This window comes from Dendrobates tinctorius, unplaced genomic scaffold, assembly GCF_039654945.1.
Source record: "Dendrobates tinctorius isolate UK_male_01 unplaced genomic scaffold, ASM3965494v1 ptg000082l, whole genome shotgun sequence".
In the NCBI taxonomy this organism is placed as follows: domain Eukaryota; kingdom Metazoa; phylum Chordata; class Amphibia; order Anura; family Dendrobatidae; genus Dendrobates; species Dendrobates tinctorius.
The window spans coordinates 25,790,510-25,807,836 of record NW_027361750.1 but is presented as its reverse complement, the minus strand read 5'-3'; the positions used below and the strand labels follow the sequence as shown (position 1 = coordinate 25,807,836).

At 45.7% G+C, this 17,327-nt stretch overlaps 1 pseudogene; it reads left to right on the top strand.

Annotated features, from left to right (window-relative positions):
- The first annotated feature begins 1,460 nt into the window (after positions 1-1,460).
- LOC141097043 (transcription factor Sox-17-alpha-like) lies at positions 1,461-3,896 on the top strand (annotated as a pseudogene).
- The last annotated feature ends 13,431 nt before the right edge of the window (positions 3,897-17,327 follow it).

The following is a 17,327-nucleotide window of genomic DNA, read 5'->3' as shown; positions in this document are numbered from 1 at the left end:
GACAAGAAGATCAGGGCTAACGCAGGTGTGTACAGGGCTGTAGCCACAGTGTGCGGAGAGCAGGGCTGAGGTCACACCAGACACCAGAATGCGGATTCTATGGTGATTATCAGAGACCCCACTATTAATACTGAGATCAGTAATGGAGACATCACAGGGCTGCTCCTGAGACGGGTGAGGAGGAAAGAAGAGGAAGATTAATGAGAGAAAGAGCCGCGAAGAGAATCTGATCTAGAAAGTCATGAAAACCAGAGATATTAAAAGGCAAAGAACCAACAGCCCGGACTCCATCACCGAGATGGCAATAATCTCTATGGGAGAGAAACACAGGATCCGTCACTATTCCCGGTGTCCGAGGGAGAAAACCCTGTGGGAGGAACCGAGGAGATCACTGACATCTGTAGATCGGGGCAGAAGAAGAAGAATGACACTAATATCACTACTGATCACTCCGAGAACAAGGGACACGGATAACACTGCTAGGAATAATGAGCAGAATAATTACACTAACAATAATACTGAGGAGAATTACACCAATAAGAGCACAGGGATACAATCACTAATAATAATACTAATAGCAATACTATCAGTAATAATAATAATAATAATAATAATAATAATACTGAGAATTACACCAATAAGAGCACAGGGATAGAATCACTAATAATACTAATAGCAATACTATCAGTAATAATAATGCGGAGAAATATACATCCGCCTGTAATTACACTGATAATATTACTGTATTAGGAATACGATCAGTGTAATTATTATTAGTAATTTTCTCAGTATTATTATTATTAGTAGTAATATTCTCATTATTATTATTATTATTAGTAGTAGTAATTTTCTCAGTATTATTATTCTCAGTGTAATTAGTAATATGATCAGTGTAATTATTATTATTCTCATTATTACTATTATTCTTCTTCTCAGTAGTGACTCCCTGTCGTTGCTCCGGTTCTCGGGCAGTATTCTTTGTGGCTTTTCCTGCTCCGGTTTCCCCCTCCCAGGCTCCGTCTCCCTCGGACTCCTCCTCCCGCCATGTACCGTCCGCTCACTCTCCCTCTCCCCGTCTATAGCGCCCATCTCCCGCGGCCCCTTCTGTAGGACACTAGCTCTCCCGTCCCCTCCCGTCTTCCCAGCGCTCATCACTGCCTCCTCTCTGTGGAGATGGCCCCTCACTGTCACGTGCTCTGTGATCCCCCCACTATATAATATTACATCTATACAGCGGATTTCTGGGGTGAGGATTCCCGGCCGCGCTGCAGGATGGATGAGCGATCAGAGGGCCTGAGCCGGGGCCGCACTGGGGGTCTTCTCTCTGAGACTCCGCACTGGGGTCCGCTCTCTATGTGTAGCTGTGGCTCTAGGATCAGTGCAGTCACCGTTCTCCGTGCACAGGTGGGGGCGGGGCGTGCTCATCACCTCCTAGAAAGGCTGGCCCCGCCCATCACACCTTTCTGCCGTGTAGCCCCGCCTCTGGGCGGTGATTGGCCGGCGCTGTGGTTATAGACGCGCGGTGCTGTCACCAGGAGCAGCAGACACGATCTCCGGACGGCACCGCGGACGCTGAGCGCCTTCTCTCCAGACATGAGCAGCCCTGATGGTGGATACGACAGTGACGACCAGGGAAAGTGCTCGGTGCCAGTCATGATGCCAGCCCTGGGCCAGTGGGCACCTGGCACCCTGTCTGCTTCCATGGGGGACAGCAAGGAGAAAGAAGCCTCCAGCTCCAGGAGTAAAGGCGAAGCCCGGATCCGCCGTCCCATGAACGCATTCATGGTGTGGGCGAAGGATGAGCGCAAGAGGCTGGCGCAGCAGAACCCGGACCTGCACAACGCCGAGCTCAGCAAGATGCTAGGTAAGGGGCACCGGCTGCAGGGGGCACCGGCTACAGGGGGCTGCAGGGACACACCGGGGGCTGCAGGGGACACCCACCCACCGGGGGCTGCAGGGGACACACACCGGGGGCTGCAGGGGACACACACCGGGGACTGCAGGGGACACCCACCCACCGGGGGCTGCGGGGGCACTCACCGGGGACTGCGGGGAAATTACAGGGGCACAGGGACGTTTGTATAACTATGCCGGCTATTACTTTATGTCAAAGCTTCGCATTAATTTCTATTTATTCTTTTCTAATATTTCTCATCGGATTGTGCGAGAAATGTCATTAATACATTTTATAATGAGAATATAATGTTCTGTTTCTCTATAAAGTGTTACGCTGCCGCTATAGGTTAAAGAATGACAACCTTAAACATGCACAATTATTAATATACATTATATATTTATTTGAGATTTGTATCAAGCATTTAATGTACATTTTTTTCTTATTACATTGTGTCTTGATTAACAAGTACACTACTTCTAAATGTGTTATTAGCCTATAGGTTACTGTATTCAGATTTGTTAGGCTATGTTCCCATGATGAGTTTTTGGTGGTTATTTTTTTTTAACCTGTGTATTTCAGATCAAATGCAAGTATCCCATTAGTACAGGGTTTTGGAGATTACATGGAGGGTTTATTTCAAGTTTTTAGCCTTATATAATAAAATGGAATTTTTTTTTTGCTATTAAATGTTAATGCGTTGTCTTCTTGTTCCATTTTCTTTATAAAGACAACTTTGTAAAACAAAAGTGTAATTTTTGGATGTGCAAGGATTTTGTCTTTTCCTTCCAAGTATACATTTTACTCCCTTTCCTGTGCACTCCTCCTATATGCATTATTTTCCATGGCACCCACCTAAGCCTCTTCGCACATAGCTTTTATGTAGTGATTTTTGGGGTTGGGTTATTTCTGGCCTTGTTATGGTTATACTGGTCATCCCATCAATGAAGGCTCTAGTGAAGGGATTTAGGCAGCAAGATCTAATGTTCTGTGACAATCAGATCATAATGTTGTTGCTTTTGTCATTTACAGGGAAGTCCTGGAAATCTCTTGCACTGGTTGAGAAACAACCATTTATGAAGGAAGCGGAGAGGTTGAGAGTACAACACATGCAGGATCATCCCAATTATAAGTACAGACCCAGGAGGAGGAAGCAGGTGAAGGGGATGAATAGGGCAGACAGCAGCTTCATGCAGATGTCGGAGCAGGCTGACCCCACCATGCTGGTCGCTGATGGACAGATGGGTGTGGACAACTTCAGCCTTGGGTACACAGAGCAGTCCTATCACCCAAGCCAGCTACCCCAGAGTGGTCATCACTACAGAGACTCAAGTCATTGGTGCCCACTATCAGGACTACAGCTTGCCCACACCAGAAACCTCACCTCTGGATATCCCCGAGTCTCAGCGTACCTTCTCTCTTGCCCAAGAAGATTGCCCTATGATGCCATACCCCTACACCAGTCCATATGCCTCCCACCAGCAGAATCCTGCCTCTACTATGCTTGGTAGGCATATTCCACAGCCTGAGCAGATGCAGCAAGGGAGCCCTGTGCAGAATATGCTGGGGTGCCAGACCCCACCACAGCTGTACTACAGCCAGACGTACATGCCCAGCGCTGGTAGACCTCATTCTGTGCAAGTTGGTCAACCCTCTCCTCCACCAGAGTCTCCACAGATCCCTAGAGCAGAGCCAGTGCTGCAGAATGAAGTGTGGAGCGAGGTGGACAGGACTGAATTTGACCAGTATCTTGATTATATGGCCAAGCCCGAAGTAGGGATGCATTACCACGGCCATGAGCAGGCTGCAGAAAATGGGCTGATCTCCTCAGTGCTGTCAGATGCCAGCACTGCTGTCTACTACTGCAATTACTTCAGTGTATGATAGACGGACTCCTTTACATTCCCTGTAGTGTTCTCAGCAACGATGGGGGATCGGGTTTATTACTTCAAGTCATTTTCAGACTTACAAGATATGTGGGAAGATTTTTAAATAATACATAAATTGACTAATTTATGTAAATTATTTTATAAGAACTGAAATGACTTCCCTTGGCTTATGCCACTAAAAGATCAAGTTACATTTGATGCATTGCATTGAATGAAGACTAGACAACTCCTTATGTGTACATGTACACAGCCTTTTTGTATATTTGTTTTTAGAAAACTAAACTTTTAGTGGTTTATTTTTTAAATTTTGCAATAAAGATTGAACATAAACCAAGAATTGATGTAGTCCTTGATTGTGCCTTATTATATTAATAATCTATATAATGAGAGGCCTGATGCTTTATATTCCTGTGCCACAGTATAAGGTATGTAGTGACAATTGCTATTAGCAAATTGTAATTTTGAATCTGTAGTTTTATAACTAAATATATATTACATGCATATATAGCAGAAGCATTACACTAATACAGTAATGATTTCCTTAATCTATTTATTAAATCCTAAGATTGTAAAATTAATTCCAGCTTTAAATTACTTTGTTGGTCCTCTCACTGAATATCATAATAAATAAATCTAAACCACTTAATTATAATAAGTAAAAACCACTAAATGGTTTAGATTTATCTATCATGATATTCAGTAGGAGGACCAACAAGAAAGTAATTTAAAGCTGGAATTTATTTTACAATCTTAGGATTATTTTAATATTTTTAAATACAGTTTTTGAAGGAAATCCTATTGATTACTAATGTATTAATAATTGAAATGTTGTTAATTTTTAGAATTCCTATTATTACTAATTTCACTTCCTTTTTGCAAAAAAATAAATTGTGATATTAGTTGTGGAAATGTGCTGAAATATTCATCCTTTACATATGAATTGCATAACTTCTGCAGCAGGTGCATTGGGTTTTTCTTTAGATGATTGCGACAGACTTAAGAAATTTCAAAAAACAGCAATAATGATCTGCTCTGATTATTGTGGGTTATTTTATTTTTTTTTCTAATTAAAGGTTTTACTTTTAGATTACACATAGAACACTGTAGTGAAAAAATGTTCCAAGAAATGGACAGTTCAACCACAGCCTCAAGCTCAAAGTGGGCATAAGTGTTCATGAAAACAAATCCACATTGCTTGAGCCTATAAAAGTAGGGGATTTTTTGTGCAAAAAATGAAATTGTAAAAATGTGTGTATTAAATGTAATCATAATGAGAAAATACTATGTATACTACCATTCCTTACTACATAATGCCCTCCCTTGTTATGTATACATTACGTATAGGATTATCTTGTTATTTATAGCGCCCTGTCTTAATTTCATATAATCCTGTCTTGATAGCTATAAAATGCTGCTAATGGAATAAATCCTTCTTTTCTGATGGAGGAGGATGATGGATTGGTCTTCCAGTCTGCTCTATCAGCAGTTATTTTATATTGAAAATCTGTCTGCACATGGACATTTTACATGAATGTGAGAATGTAGCTTTTTTTTTCCTCGAATAACAATTACTGCAAGTTATACAGTGAGGAAAATAAAGTATTTGATACACTGGCAATTTTTAATGTTATCCCCACCTACAAAGTATGGCGAGGTCTGTAATTTTTATTGAGGATGCATTTCTACGGTGAGACAGAATTTAAAAAAAGAAAATCACATTGTATGATTTTTACATATTTAAATTGCATTTCATTGCATGAAATAAGTATTTGATCACCTAGCAAGAATTCTGGCTCTCAGACCTGTAAGGCTGTGATCACACTTTTTTTTAATTTTTTTTCCCCCTGCAAGCAAAACCTGCTCTCTTGGCAGTAAAGAAGCTGCTTACAAAAAGCAGGTTTTGCTGAGCTTCTAAAAATGGTAAAAGTCCAAAACTGTTCTCAGAAGCCAGTCGCTATGCCACTAGTGGTAAAGAGTCTGCAAGAAAAAAAGAACGCATGTCCTCACAGAAGTTTTCCAAGGGCCAGTATACAAGAAAATACCGCTCTTGTGACCATGCTGTGGGAAAGTATATTTAATATCACCAGAAGGTGGAAGATGTGGAAACAATTAGGTCCACACGAGAAGGGTATAGATTAGGGCAGAGTCCGGTGAAATTCCACGAGTATAAAGTCAACACGAAAAATTGTATATAATGACTCAGATATAATATATAGGAGGTCCATAGGTCACCCCAGTGAATTTTACCAATGATCCGGTACCTTAAGGGCCAATACTAAAAGCAATATTTTATACCATGCAATTGGTTGCAATAAAGGAATTACCTTAGTCAATGTAAGTTGTTCCTGACACTGTGCATTGGTTGTAGAAAGAAGATGAATAGCGACCAATGTTGGGAAAACTGGGTGCACTGACTGTTAGGAGAGCCACACCATAATGACTGCTATGGAAAGCTAGGTGTGGTGGTAGCAATCTGGCTGTGCTGGTGGTGGTGTGTTGATTGTTGCTGGTTCAAGCAGGCGATCGCACCAGCGGATACTATCCACTGTCCTGCTTCCTGCTGGTCCAAGGATGACAATTGCGATGAAGTTCAAAATGCTAGAAGGGGTTGTGTTTGGACAGTGGCTGAATGCTGTCCCGGCCGGTGGCAAGCGTGCAAGAATCGCTGCCAGTTGACCTACGCGGTGGATACTGTTACTAGATATGGTTGTGCCGTCAGGTCGATCGGGTAATGTAAGGTTATCAAGGTGTGACTATCCAGTCCTGACAATTTCCCGCCTGAAATGTTCACAGGGTAGGGGATGACACCAACGTTTAGCGCGTAGTATGTTTAAAAAGCATGTCCTGTTTAAAAATCAATAAGTGTTGACTGTATTACTCTGTATGTTTCTTAGTGCTGCTAAATGTACTGTTGTATATTGCATTCATGTAGGGAAAGTGTAAGTGTAGTAAGTGTAGTACTCAAATTAGCCCACTAGAGGGGAGCATTGTAGGACAGTAATTCGGGAGAAAACTGACATGTCAGCGTGTTTTGCCACGGACATACGATCCGTGAAAACACGCTGCCATGTGCATAAACCCATTCATTTGAATGGGTCTACATGTGTCAGTGTCTCCGGGTCATGAGAAAACTGTCACCACACATACCGGAGACCGTGCTATGTGAAAACTGCTTAGGCCTGTTTCACACTTCAGTTTTTAGTGTCAGTTAAAATCCGCCAAAAAGGCAGAAAAGCGGATCCGTTCCTAACTGATGTGAACGGATGCCACCGGATCCGCTTTTTCCGCCGAATGAAGAATTTTAAAGGAACCGCTGCGCGGGAAGAGAGAGAGAGAGAGAGAGAGAGATGTATGCAAAGTAGGCAGCACAACTCTTTTTTTGCATTGTTTGTCAATACTACATTGAGTGCATAAGGTTAAGTTCCATGATGAGTTTTTGACTGTGCAAACAATTCAGTGTCTTACAGTTCCAGCAAAGTGAATGGGATTTACAGAAATCTGTCCACTGTGCATTTTATTTTTGCTGTTTAAACAGCTAAAATAAGCCCAATTGCAGTCAAACATGGGTGGTTTAAAGATATATAAAGCAGCTAGAAAAGAGTATCAAAAGCACACCACTCAAAATAGGTACATTAAAATAGCAATTTTATTCAACATGAATCAATGATAGAATACAACATGTAAGAGGAAATAAACAAGAGGAAAGTACTCAAGCAAGTATGTGGTAGAGTGGAATCGTAACAGGCTATAGGTAAGTAAATGGCAATGTGTTAAATTGGTCCTGCCCTAAGACCCATGGTGTCAGGCTGAAAATGAAGTGCATAGAGTGCAAATCCCAATAGCCATTCAGGACAAACATAAAATATGTAAATTTAGTCTTACTCATAATGTAGTATGTACGCCCATCCATAGTGCCACAGACGCCCAGATGCGACTTTCGCGGATTTAGTTTCTCAAGGGAAGAGTTTCTGATCTTACCTCATCTTGTCTTTTATATCATATGGCCAGAAAAAAAGAGCAAATCATATGCTGCGCATATCGCCATTGCCCCCGAGTGCCAGGTGCATTGCTTTCGGGCACTCGGCTCAGGCGTATGTGGAGGAAGTGCCTCCATGCCGTCAATAACACAGACTGGTATTTTAAACCCTCATGTTTACTACAATCCTCACTTTTCACTTTATCTCCTTTTTTCACATCATGTATTTTATTGTAATGTATGCTATATATAGATATTTGTTCAGTGATCTAATTTAATTGCTTAATTTGGATTATTATCCACTTGATGTGTTTCTGTATTTTTGCACAGACCATCATTTTGCCACTTACTGTTATCATATATATCTCTTTAATTTTCACTATTATCTTAGCATCCCTTTTAGATTCACTCTCATCAGCTTGGTCCTCCGTCTGTAATATGCAGTCTTGCAACTATTTCATTACCTCACTGTATTTCCCTGTTCCCCACGCTGACAATGCATTGCAAACATACACTCTAAAATGGACACGGTCAATAGACTTTGAAAAAAATGGTGATCTGCTTGCACATGCGCATTACGCTCGATATTCCTGCAAATATACACTCCAAAATGGCTGCAGTCATTAGACTTCAGATAAATGGCGATCTGCACGCGCATGCACACTGTGCCTGATATCCTTGTATTGCTGAAGGGCTTTTTCCAGGACGTCCTATCCTGACAGCACCATGGGGTTGTCCTTTCATCCTTCCAGGGACAGGAAATGCACGAGAGGTTAAAAGGTCCCCTCCCACACCACACTCCAGCGTTTTTTCTGTCCCTGTAAGGACAGGCATGAGAGCGCCGCAGCCGCGGCATACAAGGATCTTACCGGGGCCAGGAGGTTCGGGGGTCCTAACCGCCAACTCCTCCGGGTCGAACGATGTAAGCGGCACCCCCCTAAGGGGGGGTTCTCCGCCGGGTGTCCCGTGGAGCGTCGCTCCGGGACTCATCCCCGCTTCCCCCAGCGAGGCTCCCGCGAGACAGCCCAGAATACATCAGAGCGGTGACGCGTCACTTCCGGGCGCCCAGGGATGACGACTTCCGGTGGGGGCATGGAGGACGCGTCAGAGGGCAGCAGAAGGAGCGTTCCTGCGCAAGACAAGGTAGGATAAGAGCGGGGGGAAGCGGGAGACCAGCGGCAGATTGAGAGGTGACAGACGCCTAGGTTTCTGTCAGACGCCGCCAGCATGGACGCCAGGACCAGTGACCAGCCAGAACCAGTGTCCGTGAGTAAACGGCACAAGGGCAAGATGGCCAGAGACAGGAGCTTTTTGTAAAGAGAGGACTCCTGTCTTTTTAGGATAAGGCGACACCGGCTCCGGCAACAGCCAGGACATCAGGCAAACCCAAATGCCCCATCTGTGCCACCAAACTGCCGAGCACATGGAAGAAACCCTTATGCGAAGATTGCACACTCCGAATTGTCAGAGGTGAGCAGGCAGCCTTTCTCACGGAGATGCGCGCAGTAGTCAGAGACGAAGTTCAAGCCTCGGTCTCTGGAATGCTGCCATCTCAGTCTTCCGGCCGGTCCCAGTCCAAAAGACCTTGATGGGAGTCCGAGCTATCATCGGAAGAAGAGATACGGGGCATGGACTCGGAGGAAGAGGGCGAGATTACCTCGGAACCCCTAGAAACAGGGAAGAGGTACCTCTTTACATCAGAGAACACGGAAGAGCTGCTCAGGGCAGTAAGAAGTACAATGCAGATCGGGGAAACCCTGAAAGAACAATATATCCAGGACACAATGTTTGGGGGACTAAGAGCCAGGATTCATCAGGTCTTCCCAGTTAATGACCATATCCGGGCAATGATCCTGGAAGAATGGGAAGATGCGGAGAAAAGACTGATTGTGCCGCAAGACTTTAAGCTGCGACTTCCATTTAACCAGGAGGACATCAGCATTTGGGACGAGGTGCCTAAGATCGATTCACCGGTGGACAAGGTGTCCAGGAAAACTTCGATTCCTTTTGAAGATTCTTCCAGTCTCAAGGAGCCCATGGACAAAAAGGCCGACATGCTCTTAAAAGAGCTTGGGAGGCCTCAGCGGCAGTGATAAAAGCAAACATAGCCGCTACATCGGTCGCTAGATCCATGCACCTATGGATCGACCACATGGAACAACAGTTAAAGGATAAAACCCCTAGGGGTGATATCCTTGAGAGTATTCCCCTGTTGAAAATCGCGACCGGTTTTCTGGCAGATGCTTCTGCAGAATTGGTACGGTTTGCGGCCAGAAATAATTCCCTATCCAACGCGGCCCGTCGAGCCATATGGATGAAAACATGGTCGGGGGACTACCAATCTAAAAATAAGTTATGTTCCATACCCTTCTCGGGCGGGAAGGTATTTGGGCCAGCTTTGGATAAAATTCTAGAGAGTGCCTCAGACGACAAAAGGTTTTCCAGAGGAAAAACCAAAAAGGCAATTTCCCTTTCAGAGGTCCCGCCCATACCAGAGGCAGGAATATAGAGGGAAAGGGAAATCTTCTCGCTGGGAGTACTCGAGTGGGGGGAAGAAGTAGAGCTCCCCCGTCTCGCTCCGGACAAAGTTCCAGGAGCAGAAGGCAATGACGCCATGCCTGTAGGGGGGCGCCTCAAACACTTTGCAGGGGCATGGCAGCGCATCTCCCAAAACCCATGGGTCCTCAATACAATCTCCCAGGGCTATACCCTCGAGTTCACAAGATCCCCTCCAGCACGATTTGTGGTTACAAAACCCCGTTCCAAGGCCATGATAGACCCTATATGGGCAGACATAAGAGACCTGTTAAAAACAGAAGTAGTAATTCCTGTCCCAGAGGTAGAGAGAGGTCAGGGCCACTATTCTACACTCTTCACGATAAAAAAAACCGTCGGGGGAAAGCCGAACTATCATAAATTTAAAGCCATTGAATCAATGGGTTTGTTACAAAAGGTTCCGAATGGAGTCCCTGAAAACCGCCATCCCGCTAATAGACCAGAACGCGTCCATGTGCACTATAGATTTAAAGAACGCATATTATCACGTTCCCATCCATCCTCAATCTCAGAGGTTCCTGCGTTTCGCCCTAGAGAAAGGAGGCAAACACTACCACTTCCAGTTTCAGGCTCTTCCGTTCGGCTTGGCATCAGCACCTCGTGTTTTCACAAAACTGGTGGCCGAAGTCGTGGCAGACTTAAGACAAAGAGACATAATCATTGTACCTTAGACGACTTCTTGGTAATATCCCGGTCAGCGTCCGAATTAAAAGAACTCAGCTCAATAATTTTCAGCCTCGAGAGCCTAGGTTGGATCCTAAACAGAGAAAAATCAGATCTGCGGCCCAGCACCCAGAAAAAATTCCTAGGGGTAATGCTAGACTCCAGAAGAAGGGTCTCGTTCTTGCCGGAGGTAAAGAAGCCCATCATGGACAAGGTTCGGCAGCTCGGCCAAAACCAGGTTTCGATAAGGACTGCGATGGAAGTACTGGGCACCCTAACCGAATGCATACCCTGTATCATGTGGAGCCAGGCTCACACAAGAATCCTACAAAAGGAGATCCTTACAAAATGGGACAGACGGCAGTCCTCGCTGGACAAGAAGTTCCGACCGTCTCCGGCGCTGAGATGATCTCTGAAACGGTGGATCAGCAACAGAAACATCAGCCGGAGGGTTCCTAAGGATCCTCTCTCCATGCGTGACCATCACTACAGATGCCAGCAGGGAAGGATGGGGAGCCCACCTAGTAGGAAGAGTCTTACAAGGAACGTGGCCCAACAGTATCAGCTTACAGTCCTCAAACTACCGAGAACTGCGAGCAGTTTGGGAGACTCTGAAGAGAAGCGGTTCAAGACTACAGAACCAACATATAAAGATCATGTCAGACAACGTGACCAAAGTAGCCTTCCTTTGCCACCAGGAGGGCCCAAAGCACGGGAAACTTCAGAAGCTAGCAGCTCGCATCCTCACCTGGGCAGAGAACAATTCTCACTCCCTGTCAGCAGTGCACCTGGAAGGCTCCCAAAACAGGATAGCCGACTATCTAAGCAGACAAGAAGTCCGAACCACCGAATGGGAGCTAAAAGAGGAGATCTTCAAGGATCTTTGCCATCGCTGGGGGACACCCCAGCTGGACCTCTTCGCGACAAGAAAAAACACCAAGCTGAAGAGGTTCTACTCCCTAAACCCGGCGGACCATCCAGAAGAAAGACGCCCTGGACCAGAATTGGGGAAGGGGACTCCTATGCGGGTTTCCACCGATCGCGATAATACCGAGGGTCCTCAGGAAGATCCAGGAGGAAGGAGCTCGGGTGATGCTGGTCGTACCTTTTTGGCCCAGGCGGAGTTGGTTTCCCCTCCTCAGAAAGATGGCTCAGAGGGGGCCACTCCACCTACCAACAATACCAGACTTGCTCTCCCAGGGTCCAGTGCTACACCCAAACCAAGGAAGCCTGCAACTGGCAGCATGGATCCTGAGAGGGACATCCTAAAGTCCAATGGCCTCTCGGACCAGGTGATCTCCACATTGCAGGCCAGCCGAAAACCGGTGACAAGAGCAATATATTGTAAAATCTGGAAGAGATTCTGTACAGAAAGTGGTAGTGCCCCTTTAGACCTATCTCGGCCTGATATCCCTCGGATCCTGGACTTCCTACAGGCCGGATTCGATAAGGGCTTGACCCCGAGCACACTCAAAGTCCAGATAGCGGCCTTAAGTACCTTCTTTAATTTCTCCCTATCCTCCCATCCATGGATAGCGCGATTTATTAAAGCCACCCAGAGGTTAAGACCCACATTGAGAAAAACTGTCCCCCCATGGGACCTAAATCTGGTACTCAACACGCTGTGTAGGCCCCCTTACCAGCCAATTTCGGAGATAGACATTTCAAAGCTCACACAAAAAACTGCTTTTTTTGGTAGCCATCACCTCAGCTAAACGTTTAGGTGAAATCCAGGCCCTCTCAATCCAGAATCCCTACATTCAGGTCTTCGAGGACCACATAACGCTCAAACTAGATCCAAAGTTTCTCCCTAAGGTAGCGTCGCCGCAGAATCTAAACCAAGAAATAATCCTGCCCTAGTTTTGTCCAGCCTCAAAGAATGATAAAGAAAAATTGTTTCATTCTCTGGATGTTAGACGTACGGTCACCCGTTACCTGGAAGTCACCCGGGACTGGCAACAGGACACAAAACTATTTGTCCAGTACGGCGGCAAAAATAAAGGTAGAAGTGCGGCTACACAGACTCTAGCAAGGTGGATAACAACAATAATCTCCTCGGCGTACGAGGTCGAGGGCTTGCCGGTACCTGAGGGGCTTAGGGCTCATTCCACCAGGGCGATAGCGACTTCATGGGCAGAGAGGGCGGGTGCCTCAGTAGAACAGATATGCAGGGCCGCCACCTGGTCTACACCAAATACTTTCTGTAGACACTATAAGTTGGACACTATCAGCTAGCCAGGCGACCTTCGGTTGCAGAGTGCTACAAGCAGTAGTCCCACCCTAAGCGAATTCCTACTTTGGTATTCCCCATGGTGCTGTCAGGATAGGACGTCCTGGAAAACGGAGATTAGACCTACCGGTAATGTTATTTCCAGGAGTCCTTCCTGACAGCACTGGTAGGTCCCTCCCTAGCATTTGTATTGGTATCATTATGCTTGTACTTAATCTAAATAAAATTTAATTGCATCCATACTGGTGTGGTACTTGGAAAAATCACTGGAGTGTGGTGTGGGAGGGGACCTTTCAACCTCTCGTGCATTTCCTGTCCCTGGAAGGATGAAAGGACAACCCCATGGTGCTGTCAGGATGGACTCCTGGAAATAACATTACCGGCAGGTCTAATGTCCGTTTTCAGCTACCGGCCTGTGTTATTGACATCATGGAGTCACTTCCTCCAAAAATGCTGGAGCCGAGTGCCTGAACGCAATGCACCTGCGGAGCACGTGATTCACCCTTTTTTCTGGTGATATGAAATAAAAAACAAGTTGTGGTAAGATCAGACACTCCCCTTGAGAAAGCACATCCGTGAAATGCGCATCGGGGCGTCTGTGGCACTGTGGACAGGCGGGTAAGCCTTAATTTACATATTTTATGGTTGTCCTGACTGGCTATTGCGATTTGCACTATAGTCTTCAGCCTGACACCATGGGTCTTAAGGCCCCGTCACACATAGCGATCTCGCTAGCGAGATCGCTGCTGAGTCACAAGTTTTGTGACACAACAGTGATCTCACCAGCGAGATCGCTGTGTGTGACAGTGATCAGCGACTGGCCCCCCTGCCGGTATCGCTGATCGCTGTAGGAAACCGCTGGACATTTCTTTTGTCGCTAGTCTCCCGCTGGCCTGCACGCATCGCTGCATGTGACAGGCGGGAGACCAGCGATCTGCTGGTAACTAACGTACACATCGGGTATCCAAGGGACGTGCGTCCCTTAGATAACCGATGTGTACGTTTGTTACCAGCACGCTGATGCAGGGAGCTGGTAACTAATGAACACAGCAACGCTGTGACAGCTCACCAGCGATCATGTAGCGATTCACCAGCGATCCTGACACGTTGATATCATTGTTGGGATCGCTGGTGAGTCGCTATGTGTGGCTCCAGCTTTAGGGTAGCACCAATTTCATACGTAGACATTTACTTACCGATAGCCTGTTACAATTCCACTTTACCACTATTACTTGCTTGAGCATTTTCCTCTTCGATGTTTTATGCTATCTTTTATTCATGTTGTTTTACTATGTGTACTAAACTCTTGAATAATATTACTACTTTTTTAATATCCCTCCTTTGAGTGGTGTGTTTTGGACACTCTGTATCCATTCTCTAGGCTTTAAATGACAGGTCACTGAACCTTCAGTGATCTGCGTCCTATTTTAAATACTGCACATTTAATATTCTGGTCTTCAAAAAAAATTGGTTGTGGCAGCCCATGCACAGTAGTATCTTTCAGCAACCGAAGCGCTCAATCTGCGCATGCCCCACCCACGGTGTTCCAGGGACCAGTGCAGAAGCATTGCTATGTTCAGCGGTGACTATTTTCTCTTCGTGTGTCCGCTCCCGCACTGGTCCTCAGATCATAAGGGGTGGTGCATGTGCAGATTGAGAGCCTCGCTCGGTGATACATGCTACTGTGCATTGAAGAACAGAAAATTACATGCATGAGCATCTTATGAACTCAAAGCTGCAAACACAGATTAAATAAGAACCACAAGATGGATTTCTTCAACCAAAGTATCATTTTAATCAGTATAACCGCGCCGACCTGACACTGTCTGTAGGTTACTCTGCACAATACTCACACATTTGTATAAAACTCAAAAACTCATATGTGAAAAACCAGTATCGGGGTCATCAGTGTTTTCCATCAGTGTGTCATCCATGTGTCCATTTTTACCACCATCAGTGTTATTAGTGTTTTTCCGGTATGAATAAAGAAAAATAAATTACAATGCTTCTACTACGCTGTGGAAAATTAAACGCGGACAACATACGGATACCATCCATGTGTTGCACATGTTTGTCATGGACCCATAGACTTGTATTGGCCCTTATTTGCCACACTGTCAGAAAAAATTGGACATGTCTGTCTTTTGCGCTGACACACGGTTCATGTAAAATCACGGACATGTGCGTAGCACCACAGATGTAATGGTTACTTGTGGTAGCTGTTAAACAGATACTGGAAACACGGATGTGATAAGGAGGTCCAAAGAGTATAAATAGACATGTATTCACAAAAATTAGATGCCACGTGGACGTTCTGTTGGAGCTGATTTTTTATGCATACATAGACATGAAATAATCTCATCTGAAATAAGGAAGAGAATAGTGCATGTTGCAATTTGTCACACAAACACTTGATCAAAAAAAATTGTAATCTGTGCAGCCCTGTTAAATTTCATTGGTCAGTGTGCTGTCCTTGTGACATCTGGTTTTTTACCTGCACGGCAAACAGCCATGTGCTATGATGGTCTGAACAAGGCCTGAAACTGATCACAACATCTAGTGTGTAGGTGGTGCCACTATGAACAGACTGATGTTAGATTATGTTAGTTTTTGAAAATGCAACTAGATCCACAATACGGATTGAAAAATGTATGTGCGTGTGTTTGATAAGCGTGTACATACTGGTCTTGTAAAGGCAATGGCTTGTATTACATTTCTAAGGGCCCCGTCACACATAGCGACGCACCAGCGATCTCGACAATGATAGGACCTTGTCAGGATCGCTGGTGTGTCGCTACATGATCGCTGGTGAGCTGCCAAGCAGGTAGATCTCAGCAGCGATCAGGACCAGCGACGACGCGGGTAGCAAGCGTGCGTGTCGCTTAGTTACCTGCAGTGTACCTTAGATACAGCGTGCTGGTGCAGGGAGCTGGTATCTAAGGTAAACAGCGTGTTTCTAAGCGCTGCACGCCCTTAGTTACCTGCGGTTTACCTTGGATACCATGCTTCAGCTTGCTGAACGCTGGTCTCCCGCCTGCCACATGCAGCGATGCGTGCTGGCCAGCGGGAGACCAATGATCAAAAAAATGTCCAGGGCTTTCGAGCACGATCAGCGATACCTGGCGGGGGGGGGGGGGGCGGTCGCTGATATATGTCACACAGTGATATCGCTGTTGCATCACAAAACTTGTGACGCAGCAGCGATCTTGCTGTGTGTGATGGGGGCTTAACTGTACCCAAACAAGTACATATAGTAATTAAAATGATTTTGCATGTGTGATCAAAGATAATGGAATTAGCAGTTTCGATCCTTAACCCTTGTAGTACCATTGGCTTTAGTTTTACAGGGGCTAGCGTCACATGGGATTGGCTCTGGTGGCACCTCAGCTAATCGCACAGCATGTTTCTAATTACCATCAGTAAGCACAGAGAAGGTAGAGTCTCTGCACAGCTCTCTATGGGCCATAATGAGTGATAACAATGATTTGAAATAATAAGGCCTGTCATGCACAGGGCCACCTGGCCAAAGCACTTACTAACTGCGGTAGCCAATGTCTGCATAAACATGAAACATGCTAACCTCATATCTGGTCTAAAGGCCCCGTTACACACAACGATGTCCCAGCGATCCCACCAACGATTCGACATGCATAGGATCGCTGGGACATAGTTAGACAGACTCACCAGCGATCAGGACCAGCGTGCATGCTGGTTTCCAGGGTAAACAGCGGGTAACTAAGAGCCGCGCGGCTCTTGGATACCCGCTGTATACCCTGGAAACAAGCGTGCAGCGTCGCTGAGTGTTGGTTTCTCGCTGTCACAAGCAGCGATGCGCGCTGGCCAGCGGGAGACCAACAATTAAAAAACGGCCCAGGACGTTCGAGCGTGATCAGTGATACCCGGCAGGGGGGGCCGGTCGCTGATCCCAGTCACACACAGCGATATCGCTGGCGAGATCACTGTGGCGTCACAAAGTCAGCGATCTCGCTGTGTGTGGCAGGGCATTTACTCTGATTCTGATACTCTATATGATTGCTGTAGGCCATACCCCATAATATTGCACTTTTGGATCTCTTGGGAGGAACACAATTGCAGTACAGCTTAAGAAATTGGTCAGCC